We start from the raw sequence: 16,739 nt of genomic DNA, 5'->3' as shown, positions 1-16,739 counted from the left end.
GGAGGAGCGCAGGCCGCGGCGGCGGACCACGCGGACCACGCGGACCGACTGGGTTGCCGGAGTGCGGCGCCGCGGCGCGAGCGAGGGGCCTCTGGCCGCAGCTCCCCAAGCGTCCACGCGGGTCCCTCTCCACCAGCCTCCGCCTTCCTTGGGCCGCCGACGCCGCCCCGGCCACTGGGGTGTCTGCCGGGCTCCGTGGTGAGACGTGGCCCCGCGGCCGACCCAAGGTCCACCACGGGCCTCCGTGACCTGGTGGCTCTTTGGGTCCCGTGGGTCCTCCAGGGGAAAGGCCGAAAGTAACTATGGTCTTAGGTCCAAATAGTCTAAACCGCAAAGCCCGCGGAGACACTTGCGGGTGGACAGGTAAGAACTCGCGAGTGAGCTGCTTGCTGCGCTGCAGGCCAAATGGCTACTCCACGTAGGCCCAGCCCCAGAGTAGATCGACTCCTTCCTTACTGCTTTCTGCTCAGAAATGCCCTGCGGATTCGGGGGTCTCATTTTCCTGCTCCTGGCGGCCAGAATCAATCACGAAACCACAGGACTTGGCCTGTGCCTCGGGGAAAGCGAGGAGGAGGCGCCTGGTGAACGTCTGAGGTCTGCGGGGGAGGGGAGGAGGAGAGGCACCCGTGTCGCGGGTGGAAAAAAAAGAGAAAGAAAGGCAGGCGGGATGCATTGGCCGGGAATCGAACCCGGGTCTCCCGCGTGGGAGGCGAGAATTCTACCACTGAACCACCAATGCCCGGCGCAGAGATGGCACGCATGGTGGGGCTCTAGAAAGTATTTCCAGAGTGACCCTGGGATGGGGCACGGGGAAAAGTAAACGCTCCAGAATAGGGTTTACACGGTTGTGTTTGGGGCACAGAGATAGCAAACCCGCAGGTACTCGGAAGCAACGGCTTGAGAAGGCGACTTCCATCAGGCAACAGCGTAAAGTGGGGACATTCGAACAAAATAGCAAAATAAACAACTGTTTCGTCGGCTCACACCACAACTCTGAGAAAGGCTCTTTCCAACTGTACGACAGACCCGGGCAGGGAAACGTCCGAAACTCATCCAGACCCCTTGATGATGACCCTAAACCTTCAACCATCAACCTCGAACTCTCACTTTACAGAGTCTGAGAACGTAATCTAACTTGCCAGGTTAGGCAAGTAAAATTCTAACCGGGGGAAGACAGAAGCCCCTGACGCAGACTGGAATTAGAAGAAGGAATTAGAACAGCTAAGGAAGAAACACATTTCCGTCAATGGGGTTAGGTCTTTGTAACTGTTTATTTATTTAGAACAAGAATTATGAGTCGGTCTGTGATCATTATAACATCAGTATGTGTCTGCCTCTTAAGGTGTTCAAAGCATTTCGATGGGTATGTGATAGATCATAATTATGACAAGATTACTAGTAAGCTTGGGATCGATCATTGACCGTTTTGGAGAATCTAATCTCGGAAACTGGACTCCCTGCTGCGCTGAGTTGTAGCATTTGTTGACTCTGAGATGCCTATGAAGCACAGGCCTTGGTGTATTGGCCATATAAGGAGCTGGCTAATATTTTAGAAAAATATGGGTGGTTGAAATGTCCTTTGATGACATTGAAATAGAGAGAGATTTCTTTCCCCAGTGTTCCCTGGGGAAATTAAACTGAAGAAGGGAACCTGGAGAGCTCCCCCCCCGCCATGTTGGGACTAGGAATCAGTATGACTTTTTGAACTAGGGAGCCACAGAGGTGCAGTGATGCTGCTCTTTCTAGAAGGCAAGCACTGAAGAGTGAAAATATAAATATCAGAATATCAGACAAAGGCAAAGGACAAAAACAGTTTACATTGGATAGAAGAGTGACATTCTAGGATCTGTCCAGAATCTAATCCAATTGTTTTGCCTTGGCGTGTTCTCCTTGAGCGGCTAAAGAAGGTGTGGTCCATGGGAAGATTTTGGAATGAAATTTTCACGTATTCACCCTTTTGTACATCTCTTTCAAATGCAAGAAAAAAGCAGAGCCATTTGATCCTTGGCCTCTTTCAAGGACTCAAAATAGAAGTAGGATGTGAGAAGCTCAATTATCACCCAGATTTTCTGGATTAACTCAGGTACATCCCCAAACATCCAGCTTCCCAAACTGTCACTGGATCCTGAATGCCTATTGAGGGGGAAAAATATGTTGGCATCAAGGTTGGGAGCAAAGGGCTTTGGAAGGCACTAAGCAATGGGCCAGCAAAGGGAATGCATCTGAAGTGAGGAAACGATTTTTATTTGAATACTTCAACTTTATAGTGCTTTGTGATTTAAGTTTCCTATGCAAGCCTTTTCTCTGGGTATCTTTTCTGTTTGTTCTGTGTGTCTACCAAAGGAGTCTATACAAATTTATTTTAAGAATTCTTTTCAAAGTCCTTTGAAGACTACATGGTTCGATCTAGGATGAAGACTAAGGCAAAGCTTTGGTGGCTCAGGGGTCAAATTACGGTCTCCTACATTAAGTGACCCAGGTTCAATCCCCAGGTATGTGTTAGCTATTATGTTTTCTTTTTGCACAGACAAAACGGGTTGATTCTGGGTTCTGGCTTCTACGAGTGGCAGTGGCAGTACAGGGAGAAAAATAACAACAATACCTCTTTAGTTAATTCCAGGACAGAAGACCTTAAGGAATTGCTCTAAATAGGGATTTTGCAGGGCTCTGAGCCTTGCAGTGATCACACATATTTGTTGACCTGCTGTGGAGTCCTAACCTGGCAAAAGAGTATGTCTTTGAAGCTTCAAATATGCCTGGTGGGTTTCTGCGATTTGAAATAGTACTTAAAACCAAAACCACTGTTACCATTGTTCTTTCTCCTATCCTATCCTTTGGCCACATAGCACATGTAGTGGGATCAAAAAGTAAAGTTCACTGAAGGATAGAAGTGGCTATGGGAGAGGCATTAGGGGCGCAAAGAAGGGGGACACTTGGATGCAGGTAGTTGGGTGGTGAGGCTTCTGACCTTTCTAAGGAGTAAATCCTAGTTTGCTGGTCTTGGTAGAATTAAGGACAAGAATGAGCCCCAAGTGGAGAGCCACACTCACAAGAAAATAATTTTTATTGTGCCTTTTTGTTTTACACTCCACCAGTCAAATATGACTAAAAGATCTTTGGGTTTGTATCTTTGGTTTTGTCCTTTGCCTTTGTCTGATATTCTGATATTTATATTTTCACTCTTCAGTGCTTGCCTTCTAGAAAGAGCAGCATCACTGCACCTCTGTGGCTCCCTAGTTCAAAAAGTCATACTGATTCCTAGTCCCAACATGGCGGGGGGGGAGCTCTCCAGGTTCCCTTCTTCAGTTTAATTTCCCCAGGGAACACTGGGGAAAGAAATCTCTCTCTATTTCAATGTCATCAAAGGACATTTCAACCACCCATATTTTTCTAAAATATTAGCCAGCTCCTTATATGGCCAATACACCAAGGCCTGTGCTTCATAGGCATCTCAGAGTCAACAAATGCTACAACTCAGCGCAGCAGGGAGTCCAGTTTCCGAGATTAGATTCTCCAAAACGGTCAATGATCGATCCCAAGCTTACTAGTAATCTTGTCATAATTATGATCTATCACATACCCATCGAAATGCTTTGAACACCTTAAGAGGCAGACACATACTGATGTTATAATGATCACAGACCGACTCATAATTCTTGTTCTAAATAAATAAACAGTTACAAAGACCTAACCCCATTGACGGAAATGTGTTTCTTCCTTAGCTGTTCTAATTCCTTCTTCTAATTCCAGTCTGCGTCAGGGGCTTCTGTCTTCCCCCGGTTAGAATTTTACTTGCCTAACCTGGCAAGTTAGATTACGTTCTCAGACTCTGTAAAGTGAGAGTTCGAGGTTGATGGTTGAAGGTTTAGGGTCATCATCAAGGGGTCTGGATGAGTTTCGGACGTTTCCCTGCCCGGGTCTGTCGTACAGTTGGAAAGAGCCTTTCTCAGAGTTGTGGTGTGAGCCGACGAAACAGTTGTTTATTTTGCTATTTTGTTCGAATGTCCCCACTTTACGCTGTTGCCTGATGGAAGTCGCCTTCTCAAGCCGTTGCTTCCGAGTACCTGCGGGTTTGCTATCTCTGTGCCCCAAACACAACCGTGTAAACCCTATTCTGGAGCGTTTACTTTTCCCCGTGCCCCATCCCAGGGTCACTCTGGAAATACTTTCTAGAGCCCCACCATGCGTGCCATCTCTGCGCCGGGCATTGGTGGTTCAGTGGTAGAATTCTCGCCTCCCACGCGGGAGACCCGGGTTCGATTCCCGGCCAATGCATCCCGCCTGCCTTTCTTTCTTTTTTTTTCCACCCGCGACACGGGTGCCTCTCCTCCTCCCCTCCCCCGCAGACCTCAGACGTTCACCAGGCGCCTCCTCCTCGCTTTCCCCGAGGCACAGGCCAAGTCCTGTGGTTTCGTGATTGATTCTGGCCGCCAGGAGCAGGAAAATGAGACCCCCGAATCCGCAGGGCATTTCTGAGCAGAAAGCAGTAAGGAAGGAGTCGATCTACTCTGGGGCTGGGCCTACGTGGAGTAGCCATTTGGCCTGCAGCGCAGCAAGCAGCTCACTCGCGAGTTCTTACCTGTCCACCCGCAAGTGTCTCCGCGGGCTTTGCGGTTTAGACTATTTGGACCTAAGACCATAGTTACTTTCGGCCTTTCCCCTGGAGGACCCACGGGACCCAAAGAGCCACCAGGTCACGGAGGCCCGTGGTGGACCTTGGGTCGGCCGCGGGGCCACGTCTCACCACGGAGCCCGGCAGACACCCCAGTGGCCGGGGCGGCGTCGGCGGCCCAAGGAAGGCGGAGGCTGGTGGAGAGGGACCCGCGTGGACGCTTGGGGAGCTGCGGCCAGAGGCCCCTCGCTCGCGCCGCGGCGCCGCACTCCGGCAACCCAGTCGGTCCGCGTGGTCCGCGTGGTCCGCCGCCGCGGCCTGCGCTCCTCCCGCGGGCGCCTCGCGGTTCCGGGGAAGGGGAAGGAGGCCGCGTGCCGCGCGATGCGCCTCAACAGGTGTTAGCCCGAAGAGTGTATTTGTAAAAAGGGAAAGGGAACTAAAGACTCTGGGAACTGTTGGCCCGGGTTTGTTTTCTAGCTCTTGGGCGCTCCTTGGGAAGGATTCCGATTTGAGGGTGGTAGGGGCGTGACTGCGTTAGACCCTCCGGGTGATTAATTTTCATCCGAAGATCTTTGGAGGATTCGCCTACCTAACAGTAGCTTAAAGTCGAAGATTAGTGACAATGGGGGAGGTTGCCCCCCCACTTTCCGTTTTAAAAATAAACTTGATTTAGGGGCGCCTGGGTGGCTCAATCGGTTAAAGCCTCTGCCTTCTGCTCAGGTCCGGATCCCGCGGTCCTGGAATGGAGCTCTGGGCTGGGCTCCCTGCTCAGCGGGGAGTCTGCTTCTCCCTTTCCTTCTGCCCCTTCCCCCAGCTCATGCTCACACTCTCTCTCTCTCTCTCTCTCTCTCACACTAATAAGTAGATAAAATCTTTAAAAAATTTTTAAAGTACACGTGATTTATTCCATTTCAAGAGTTTTGTCATTCCGAGACTTTCTACTATTGAGTATAGAACGATGGGGATACTGTGTTGGAAACACCCAAGTCGTTTTGGTCATTAACTTATTTTTAAACTCTTGGGAATCTGAAAGGTTAAAAATTTTTTTTTTGGAAATCTGAAATTTTAATGAATAAATTCTGAACTGTGATATACAATTTTCTCTGTAAACAGGAATCAGGATTTTGACCGTGGGGTTCGGGGGAGGGAGGAGGAGTTCTGATTTATGTCAAGGAAATGATGGATTACTCACTGGATGGACTAAAGGTGTTAAGGACTGTAACATCCCCCAAATTTCCCCTTTACGGTTTGCTGGGAAAAACATTGTCTTTGCCTCCCTTCCTTACCTAACTCTCCTGGCCTGTGAGAAGCTTGCTCCATATTCAGGCGGTGTCCCCTTCCTCCCCCTCTTGCTTCTCCATCTTCAGTGAGGAAGCTGCAGGAAAGTTGGGAGGGAGGGAGGAGACCCACAAGGACAGGACTGCGGGAGAATTTCTTGGAGAGTTTAGAGGAGAGAGGAAAAAGGAGCTGTGTGTTGTGAAATAAGCGATGAGAAAGCAAAGAAGAGGTCTGAATGGTTATGGCTACCGCCTACAGCCTTTTCAGAGTATTCAAATAACAGGACTAAAGGAATTTAGCCTTTACAGGTGTTTCCTTCCTTCCTTCCTTCCTTCCTTCCTTCCTTCCTTCCTTCCTTCCTCTCTTTCTTTTTTTTAAAATAAAGATCTTATTTGACAGAGAGAGAGAGAGAGAGAGGGCACAAGCAGGGGGAGCGACAGAAGCAAGCTCCCCGGGGAGAAGGGAGCCTGTCCTGAGGCTCCATTCCAGGACCCAGGGATCATGACCCTCGCGGGAAGGCCAACTGACTGAGCCATCCAGGCACCCCCACAGGTATTTTCAATTAGGGTTGGTTCTTGGAGAATACCCTTTGAGCTCAGAACTCAACTTCATGGGCCTGGTCTGCATGGGGTTGTCCTTGGAGGTATGTACTAAAGAGTAATGTCCACACCTTTCTCTTGAAACAAAATCTTGGAATCTCAACAACATTCTCTCTGTCTGTCATAGAACCATTGGGGGGTGGGGGGCTTGAAAAATTGTAACAGACATAAGGTAAAATGCACAGAACCTGTATGCATCATATAACAAATGATTATTACGCACACACTTGTGTAACCTACACGCAGATGAAGAAGTAAAATAGTATTAGCCCTAAATCAGTCACTCCCATGCTTTGCTGGGTCATAACCTTCTACCTCATCCCCTACTCCCATCGAATTATTAGTGGTGCTGTTGTTATTTTGCCTATCTCTAATGTTCTCTCATTAGGGTTCCGTTTTGAAAGCCCTTCTTGGTAATGAATTTGAGCACCATTGCATGTTGGTTAGCCACTTGAATTTTCTCCTGTGTTTCTTCCCCCAACCTTGGTGATTTTCCTATGGGTCTTTTTCTCCTCGTTTTGCAAGAACTCATTGAGTATCTTCGGTACCAGTTGATCATGCTGACTGCAAATACATGCGCCCAAATTGTGCCTTGACTTTTTACCCTTGATTCTGTGCTGCGATGAACAGAGATTCTTGAAGTAGTTGACTTAAGTCAGCCTCTTCATTAAGAATTAGTCTTTTTGTCTTATTTTGTAAGTCCTTGCTTATTTTTTAAATGCTTAGTTTTTAAATCCTTGAGATCATGGGAATACCCCGCTACAGTAACACCAACTAAACTCATTTGCGGTTGCGTTTCACATTTTGGTGCCTAATCCACACGGGAGTGATTTTGGTTATGGCGGAGGTAGGGATCATCTTTCATCCCTCCCCTGCCCGCCCCCCCCAGTACATGGGATTGAATTCTTATATGTTATAATCATTGAACATTTATGTTTTGAATACCTTCGGTTTTTGAATCTTCAATTTAGCCCACTTTCTCTATTTGCGTATATACCAAAGAAACTCGGTTCTCTTAATAGTTCCAGTAATTTATTTCACATATATAAATACTTAACAGTATTCTTTTTCTTCATTTTCACTTCTCATACCTTTTCTTGCCTTTCCTCACTGGCTAAGATCTCCATCACAGTGGTGAAGAGACTTGGTTGCGGTGGGCCTCTTTGTCTGCTTCTTGATGGTTCCTAATCGGTTAGGGTAGGGGGAAAAGGTCAGTATTTGATCATCAACTATGACATGTGCTGAAGGGTTTTTTGGGGGGTTTGTTTTTGGTTTGGGAGCTACCTTTTAGCAGATTGGGGCTGTTCTCTTCTCTTCCTGTTATGCTAAGAGGTTTTGAAAAATCATAAACTGATAATGAATTTTTTCAAACACCTTTTCTGTGCTTTAGTGATTCTGATTTTCCTCCTATAAGTTGTTGATGTGATGAATTCATTTTTTTCTAATGATAATCAACTGTTTCCCCAGTGTAAAGACCAATTTTGTCATGACATATTTTTTAATATATATTTTGATTCAGTCTTTTAAAGAACTTTTGCCGCTATGTATACTCAGCAATAAGTGAGGCCTGTAATTTCTGTTTTTCACATTGACTTTTTGGGGTTTTTGGTTTCAACCCAAACTCATACGCATAAGTAGGGGGATTCTGCCATCTTTTGATACTTTTAGAATTTCTTTTTTTGGGAGTCATTTCTTCTAATGAACTTTCTTGCTCCTTGAGCTTCCTTTGCAGGAAGACTTTTGAATTCTAATTTTTAAAAAAAGTTTAATGCTTGTAGGACTAGTCCTCCTCCACACCCCTGCCCAAATCACTATTGCAATATACCGACATTTCCTCTAAAACTTTTAACTGGTTGCCATATGCGTGTTTATGATCTTCATTTATTGTTTCCCCGTGTCTACCCGTTCAGTAGCAGTGACTTCCTTCTTCCCAGTTTAATCAGAGCAGCCTTTTCAAGGATCCAACCATTGACTTTTCTCTTTTGTACATTTATTTCTGATTTTCTTTCTTATTTTCATTTCTTTTTTAATTTTAATTTTATAAAAGATTATTTATTTATTTATTTGACAGAGAGAGGCACAGCGAGAGAGGGAACACAAGCAGGGGGAGTGGGAGAGGGAGAAGCAGGCCTCCTGCTGAGCAGGAAGCCCGATGTGGGACTTGATCCCAGGACCCTGGGAACATGACCTGAGCTGAAGGCAGCCGCCCAACGACTGAGCCACCCAGGCGCCCCTCTTTTTCAATTTTTAAACTCGCATTTCTAATTTTCAAATTCCTGCTTTTATATTTAATTTCTGGTCCTATCTGCTTTTGTTGTTCTTGTTTATTTTTTGGGTAACTCTTTGTGATGGAGGGTTAGCTCGTTAGCGATCAGCCCTAATTGTCATGATTTACATTTAAAGCTGTGTTTTGTCCTCTGAAGACCGGTTTCAGCACACCTTGTGCCATAGCTGCAGTCTTTTCAGTTTTGTTTGATTCAGAGTTATTTCCTAATTTCCGTCTTCATGTCTGCTCTGATACAAGGACTGATGGAAGCATCTCTAAAATTTCAGGTACCTGAGCTTTCCTTCTTAGGTCTTGTAACTGAATTCTAGACGCTAGTTGATTCCCTGGAAATCTTATTGGAAGGTATCTCTACAGCCCTAGGATGAGTATGTTCTCCTTTCAATATGTTCTCCTCTGGCAGGCTCTTGGGACATACCACACCAAGCTGATGGCCTAAGGTCTCCCAGACTACCCAGGCTATGTGTACTCAAGGCTAAATCCAATAGAGGTCGAGCACCTGTGGCCACAGTTTCCTCAGGGGCTTTTTATTTACTTTATTTTTCAAGATTTTATTTTCAAGTAATCTCTACATCCAACGTGGAGCTGGAACTTGCAACCCCGAGGAGCAAGAGTCCCAGGCTCTCCGTAGAGTCAGCCAGCCAGGCGCCTGCTTGCTTGTGTGCTTGCTTACTCTATTTATTTATTCTCATGGGTGTTTTAAACTTTCCCTTTCTTGATGATGTTTGTAGTGCCAAGGCCGCCTTGTCCAAAGAGCCCTGGGACTTGAAGGGGCAGGACTAGATGGCACTGAAAATGTCCATTTCTGTGTTCCTAGCCCTCAAGGTCCTGGAACAGAAAACAAAATTATCCTGGCAATCCACCTAGGAGCAGAAGGAGCTTTGATGCCTCTGTTTTTACTTTTTGCATGGGCACGTGCGAATGTTAGTGCCAAGCTTGACATCTACCTTTAGGCGCTCTCTCTCTCTCTCTCTTTTTTTTTTAAGGTACCGATCAAGCTTCAGGAAAAACAAATCAAAGAACACCACCCCCCCAAAAAAATCCCAAAACCAAACCAAACCAAACCAAACCAAAAACCATCTTGCAATCGGAAATGAAGTAGATTGTATTCTCTTACTTTGAAAACTCTACCTTTATCATTCCCCAGATGGCAGGGATGAACTTAAAATTCCTGGACTTCTTGGAGTGAATCACCAGAGAAGCCCTCCGGGGCCGCCTGCTGGAACCGGGTGGCATTCTGCACCTCCAACACGTCATCGGTGTTTCTCGACACGGTGTCCCGTCTCTTAAAAAGCAGCCTCTTGATGCCACACTGTGCAAAAGCCCCGGGTCTGAGTATGAACAAAAGGGGAAAAGGGCAATTTTTGGTGCCCCGATTGACAAGCCCAGGAGGAAAGACCCACATGGGGGCTAAAAACGACCACAGGGTCAAGAGCACTCAGGATGTAACGGACGAAACTCGTTGTGAAAGAAACACCATCCAAACTCTAGTCTCCCTGCCTACCCAGGTTTCCCCCCTACCCCCCTCTGCAGCCTTCCTTCCCTCTCTGGTACGCTCAGGGTCACCACCTTCCCCTCCAACCCAACCCTCGCCATTCTTCCAAACCGCTCCCGAAAGGAGTTCAAGCGACCCCCTTCCGCCCGCCCCCCCGCCCCCAACACACACCCGCCTCAGGAGAACCCACGAGTTCTCCGCTCGGACCGTCCGCCTTTCAGCAGCGGCTCCGCACCCACCGCCCCGCAGCCCCTGCGCGGCCTCATCTCCACACGGCTCCCGCTGCCTCTGCAGCCTCGGTCCGCAGCACCTCTCCCGGCCCTCGCTCGCTCTCTTCGTGCCTCGCAGAAGACGTCGCGTTTACCCCAACAGGTCTTCGGAGCCAGTGTCGAAGGGAAAAAAGAAAATGTGCCCAGTGCCTGGTACAGTTTACAGGGTTTAAATGCAACAGCCCCCGGAGAAACGGTGGGATTTGCCTGTGGTATCATCCTTTTGGTATCCTGGTGTTTGTTGATTTTTACCCCTACCTTCGGCTTGCGGAAGCAATACCAGTTTTCCATTTAGTGCACGCCTCCCTTGCCTCCTGTGTTGGGTCAGTGAGCGTCACCTCCCTACACCGCTTAATCTGCGAATGGGACAGCCTTCGAGGAGGACCCGCCCCCCTCCCGGCGCTCCCCTTCCTCTCAACCCTCCTCGCGGCTATCGGTCCAGGCACGGCTTCCGAACGCGTAGTAAGCCTTTTCTGCGCGAACTGAGCTGAGGAGCTGGGCCCACGGGCCGGTGTCTGGGGTACACGCGAACAGCGCGCCGTGGCTTGGCCTGCAGAGCTGGGTTTTTCGGGGCTCGGCCTGCTCTGCGCCCCTGGGGCGGCCCCACAGGGTTTGGAACCTCTGCCGCGTAGCGTAAACACGAGCCAGCTGCTTAGAAGCTCTGAGGTCACTTCTGCGGGCGGCGGACCCGGGGAGGCCGGCAAGCCAGGTGCGTGCGCCCTGAAAAGCGGCCCGCCGCCCCACCCCCCGGCGCGGGAGATGAAGAGTCCGAGCGGTGCGGGGCGCACCCCGCACACCACACCTCCGGGTAGGAAAGGAAGATTCCCGCGCAAAAGTTGATTCCCTGACCGGGAATCGAACCCGGGCCGCGGCGGTGAAAGCGCCGAATCCTAGCCACTAGACCACCAGGGAGCCGGTGCAAGGCTCTTCTTCTGCAGGCTTCCCACGGGAGTGACATTGTCCCCTGAGCTGTGGAAGGCGTTGGGCCTTCGGGGAGGTCACCTGTCCTCCGAGGACCCCTTTCATAAGGACGTTCCCTCCCCGCTCCCTCCAAAACAAGAGCCCGCACCAGACGCTCCGAGGGCCGCCAGGTCCGCGAGTCCCGGAGCGAGTCGCCGCGGCGCGGCCCGGCCCGGCCCGGCCCGGCCCGGCCCCGCCGCCCCTCAGAGCTGCCCTGAGACGCGCCTTCCCGAGGCGGTCGCGTGCGGACACGACGTCGCCGCGAGGGCGCGGGAGGGGAGGCGCCCGGCGTGAGACCCCGGGGTCCCCAACATCACCCGGTAGACTCCGGGGAGACGGGGACCGCTTTCAAGGATGGCTCGGCGGCCCCGGACTGGATTCCGGATCTCTGCACCCCCACCCCACCCCCACACCTGCTGCCCCCACAGCTTATTGCGCCACCGGACCTGAAGGGTCACTCTGAGTCCCTATAGACCGTGCAGTGTGCCGGTGGCATCAGGAGACACAAATAGATAAATGGACTCAGCTGAAACACTTGAAACTGACCCCCAGCTGACCTGGTGAATTCATTTGCCACAGAAACGGTTCGACGGGGAAAGGAAATAGGTTCAATATCGGGGGCGGGAAACAGCTTTACTTCTACCTCACACTACGCACAGAAATTAATTGGAGGTGCCTCGTAAAACATAAAGGCTAAAGGCAAAAACAGTTTTTGAGGATACTTTGTGACTCGGTGGTAGGCAGAGATTTACTGAACAAGACCCAGGGAAAAATATGTATATAAAAAAAAGACATGACAAGTTAGACTTCATCAACATTAACCATAGCTTCTCATCCAAAGACGCCCCCGAGACCGTGAAAACAGCAAGCCACAGACGGGGAGAAAATGTTCACAAAACATATCTGACAAAACAAGCAAGCAAGCAAGCAAACCCCCAAACCTGTAACTATAAGGTGCAAGGAGCTCCTTCAAACTGATTAAAAAAAAAAAAAAAATCAGACAACTCAAGTTTTTTAGATGGTTAAAAGACATGAACAGATCCTTGGGAAACGAAGACACCCGAGGCCTACAGAGCACCTAAAAGAGAGCTCAATATCTTTAGCCGCCAGAGAAACGGATGTTAACATCACATGGAGAGAGCACTACTCCCAGCAGCACGACTCAGATGATCAGGATAGGAAACACCCAGTCTTGGCCAAGATGGGGGAGGAGCACAACTCTCAGCGGCATCCCCGTGAATACCATCTGGCGGGAAGCGGCTGCCGACAGGCCTTTTCCCATCCTTGAGGGTATGCCGCGAGTGACTAGAGAGGGTGCCGTGATGACGACAAGGAGGACGACGGCCAAGGACTGAAAAAGTCCCCCGAAGCAGAGATTCCCAGGAGCCAAGGTTCGAGGCGCTCAGCGGGTCTATGGAGGGTCTGTCACTTATCCGATGGGAGATTTTCTCTGGTCTTTGAAGATCCTTAAGGTTTTTCTGAGGAGCAAAGAGACGCCGTTTCCCAGCAACGCCGGCCCACGAGGCTCCTCGCTGGACAGTCGGGGACTCAAGGACTTGTCCTGGTTGGGAGCCGCGCTGAAGAGAAGCCATTTCGTGCAGCTGACTTGCGCTCAGAGTCAGAGCGGAGGAGGTCCCCGGGTTAGGGCCGAGGGGAGTTTTCCTTTCCTTGGGGGAAACGAAGAAGACCTCCCGGCGCCCAGTGGCCTTGCGGAAAGCAGGGCTCTCTGGCCCCCAGGTAAGGGGCGCAGCCGCGGCGGGCTTAAACCCAAAGCAAAAGGGGAGGGGCAGCGAGCGCCCGAGAGCGCTGCCGTGACTCGGATTCGAACCGAGGTTGCTGCGGCCACAACGCAGAGTACTAACCACTATACGATCACGGCGCGCCACCCTCCCGGCGGCAGGCTTTGGCCGTCGCTCCAGGACTCTGGACGCAAAGTCGTTCCAGTTACTGCGCTGTTTTCTTTTCGGACAAACTGCAGGTACGGGTGCTGTGCTCTCTTCCCCGCCGGCTCTCGGATTTTCCTTCCCTTCCTCTCAGCTCTCCTACGCGATAAAGACCAAACAACCGCAAAAACCATTCTCCGGTCCCCCAGTCCGGCCGGCGCCTCTGCACGGGCGTCCTGGGAAGTCTCCTTGTCCCGTCCACGCCTCCCCCGCTTTTCCTTGCCGCCTCCTGGCGTTTGCCCCCTTCGGACCGCCCGCACCTCACCCTCTCTCCAGCTTCCCCCACACCGACGGCGGCCGAGTGGAGCGAGCGGAGCGCCAGCGGCGCCGAAGGGCGGGCGCCGGCGGACCAAACGGACAGAACGGTCCCGGGAAGCCACCGGCCGTCAGCTCCCCTCGGGCCCCAGTCGCCTGAGACGGAAGGCGGGTGGCTCCCCCTGGCGCTGAGCGCGCGCTTGCTCTCTACCGGGATGTGGGCGGGGGCTCCGCGAAGGTCTCTGTGGCGCAATCGGTTAGCGCGTTCGGCTGTTAACCGAAAGGTTGGTGGTTCGAGCCCACCCAGGGACGCGGTGGTTCTTCTTTTAGAAGGGACAAGACAGTGTCGTTGGGCACGGGCACAACAGGAGGACCGAAGCCAAGATCGGAAGGCCACGAGGGAGAGCTCTGGAGGAAAGCAGGTCGCCGGGAATCCCGAAGTCCTCGCAAGAGTACAACCCTCCGAATGCCTTTTAACAGTGCAGTTTCTGCCACCCTGCTTTTGTGCCAGTATTTTTTCAACCCTTTCCTTATACTCTGTACATTAGGTTGAGTCTAGGGTTTTATGGTTACCAATACTGCTGTCGTCACCGTTCGCGTACTTGACTAATATTTCTACAGAGTAGCGTCCTGGAAGAGCAATTGCTCTAGCTGGTGACGTGGTCTTTCAACATTCCTCTGTCTGTCAGTGTCACTCACCTTCATTTTTGAAAGCCTCTTTTGGAGGGGACATCCTCCTTGACTTTGAGGTTGCTCCAGTGCCCTCTCACAATCCTTCCATCCAGCAGAAAACTGTAGGTACCACGCCTTTCTCCTCTGGCCGCTTTGCAGATTTGGTTTTCTTTTCCCATGGATTTGAGCAATATCATTAGGATGTGACTAGAAACGGTTTTCTTCGTGTGTCTTGTACTCATTCGTTGTGTTCATTTGGCTCCTTGGATGGGTGGGTTTATGATTTTTATGATTGGAAATTCTTCTGTCGTTTCCTCAAAAATTGCTTCTTTCCCTCCAGTCTTTTCAGGGACTCCAATAATCCACTCATATCTTTTTTTTTTTTTTTTCCTCCCCCGAATCGCTCACATCTTTTAAAGTTGCCCTACCATTCACTGATAGCCCTTTACTTGCTGGAGCAGACATCGCATGTGTTTTTTACACTCACCGATATCTCCTAAAGGTTCACTCCTCTTAACCTGTTCCATCAGCCACTCTATCTAATGTCTAAAAATGTGCAGCAGCTCTATATTAAAGGTGTTTTGTGACTTCTCTCCTCATTAGAAATGCTCTAGGCTAAGATGCTACATTAATTAACTCAATTTAGTATCATTGGGAGAACTTAAAGATCACAATCGATCTTAAAATTGCAAATGCACCTGACACATAATGGAGAAGTGCATGCTGGGATCATATATGATACCTAAAAAGGTTTACCCCCCCAGAATTGTAAGAGTAATTGAGTCACTATGATTTCCAGAATTATAAGACTTAATCTCCATTAAAAGTATCATATGATGTATTTATCCTACCGAAACACATAATTTCGTATTGTATAAACTCTTAAATAGTATTGGATTAAAGTGTGTTTGTTGGACCAGTAAAACCAGTATAGGAGATTTAGGCAGCTAAGGGTCACTGGGATTTTGAAGAGAAAATAAACCCAAGACTTGTATAAACTGGAATACTATCTTACCAATATTTTCTACAGTATTAGAAAATCGAGAAGACAACATAAAGCAGTTTTTAGATCAAAATTATTAAACCAGTCTGATGCACACAAGGAGTCCTCTTTAGAAATACGACATGATATAAACATCTTCTATGCCATTATATATCAATTATTTAGATCCTCTAAAGTGTTTTAAAAGTACTCGAGACTTCACTTGATTTTTTTTTTCTTGGACCTGGCACCGAGACCACTAACCTATCTACAGCTAAACCGTTTTTGTTCTTTTCCCTGAGTTACAGATTCAGCAAGAAAGGAAGTTGGATGGGTGCCTGGCTGCCTTAGTTGGTAGAGCACGCATCTCTTGATCTCTGGATTGTGAGTACCAGCTGACACACCTTGGGTGTAGTGATTACTTAAAAAAACATGAAAAGAAAGTAAGAAAGAAAAAAAGAGGGGGGGGATAAAGAAAGAGGGGAAGGAAGGAAGGAAGGGAAGGAGGGAGGAAGGGAGGGAGGAAGGGAGGGAGGGAGGGGGGAGGGAGGAAGGGAGGGAGGGAGGAAGGAAAAGGAAAAAAAGAAAAGAAGGAAGGGAGAAAACCCCATCAATGGCATCAATAGCACCTTTGGACCCCCACTGGGGTCCTGGAAATAGGAGGTCAGGCACTTCCTCACTTTGGGGAGAGGCACAACTGAATACAAACTTGAAATTGCCTGTGTCTGCTTGGACTCAGACTGGAGCCAGGACCAGCTCAACGCCAGGACAAGGCAAGACTAAGCACCATCATCACAGGACAGCCACCTACCTGACAGCATCAACACAGACAACTCTGGAAAGCTCTTGAAAACTTCCCCCTTCCCTTTGAAGAATTTTCCACCTGCTCCCTTCATCCTCCCACCACCAGAAAGGATTCTTCACCTTTTGCTGGGCCAGGACCCTTTAAGATCCCTGCAGGGCACAGAGAGTCAGGAGGGCAGGAGCTAAGGGGTGCTGCACCTGCACCTCCCTGAAGGGTGTCTCCTGGGCTGGGGGGTTCTAGAGCTCAGGCTGGCCCTGGACCCACTGCCCACCAAAGCCACCAGAAGGAGTCCAGAGGGCAGGTGGTGCTGGAGGCATGACAACCTCATCGTGTTCCTACAAGCACAGGACACGGCTGGCCTGCACCATCTGGGAGAGGCAAGTAACACTCGGCCTGCCCGAAACTTCTCTAGCAGCCTGAAGGCAACAGGTGTCTGGTTCCTGAAGGGACGAGAGGGGCCTCCTCCAGAGGACAATGTCCTCCCCTGGCCTTGGAGGAAAGGTCCTGCAGAGGCTGGTTTTGAGGGACATTGCCCAAGGAAAGGAGCAACAGTGGCCCAGCCAGTTCTCTTGAGATGTCTGCAGG

At 49.7% G+C, this 16,739-nt stretch overlaps 5 non-coding genes across 5 annotated transcripts; 2 read left to right on the top strand and 3 right to left on the bottom strand.

Moving 5' to 3' along the window:
- Nucleotides 1-668: 668 nt before the first annotated feature.
- Nucleotides 669-739, bottom strand: TRNAG-CCC (transfer RNA glycine (anticodon CCC)). The gene has a single exon. It is a non-coding gene; the product is annotated as a tRNA-Gly (tRNA).
- Nucleotides 740-4,204: 3,465 nt separating this feature from the next.
- Nucleotides 4,205-4,275, top strand: TRNAG-CCC (transfer RNA glycine (anticodon CCC)). The gene has a single exon. It is a non-coding gene; the product is annotated as a tRNA-Gly (tRNA).
- Nucleotides 4,276-11,377: 7,102 nt separating this feature from the next.
- On the bottom strand, nucleotides 11,378-11,449 carry TRNAE-UUC (transfer RNA glutamic acid (anticodon UUC)). The gene has a single exon. It is a non-coding gene; the product is annotated as a tRNA-Glu (tRNA).
- A 1,855-nt stretch (nucleotides 11,450-13,304) lies between these two features.
- Nucleotides 13,305-13,376, bottom strand: TRNAH-GUG (transfer RNA histidin (anticodon GUG)). The gene has a single exon. It is a non-coding gene; the product is annotated as a tRNA-His (tRNA).
- Nucleotides 13,377-13,933: 557 nt separating this feature from the next.
- On the top strand, nucleotides 13,934-14,007 carry TRNAN-GUU (transfer RNA asparagine (anticodon GUU)). The gene has a single exon. It is a non-coding gene; the product is annotated as a tRNA-Asn (tRNA).
- Nucleotides 14,008-16,739: the final 2,732 nt, after the last annotated feature.

The sequence above is a fragment of the Eumetopias jubatus genome, unplaced genomic scaffold (assembly GCF_037043125.1).
Source record: "Eumetopias jubatus isolate StellerSeaLion01/CBP00866 unplaced genomic scaffold, mEumJub1_p1.0 scaffold_4, whole genome shotgun sequence".
Classification (NCBI taxonomy): Eukaryota; Metazoa; Chordata; class Mammalia; order Carnivora; family Otariidae; genus Eumetopias; species Eumetopias jubatus.
Note: the sequence above shows the minus strand (reverse complement) of the source record. Positions and strands in the feature narration are given on the sequence as shown.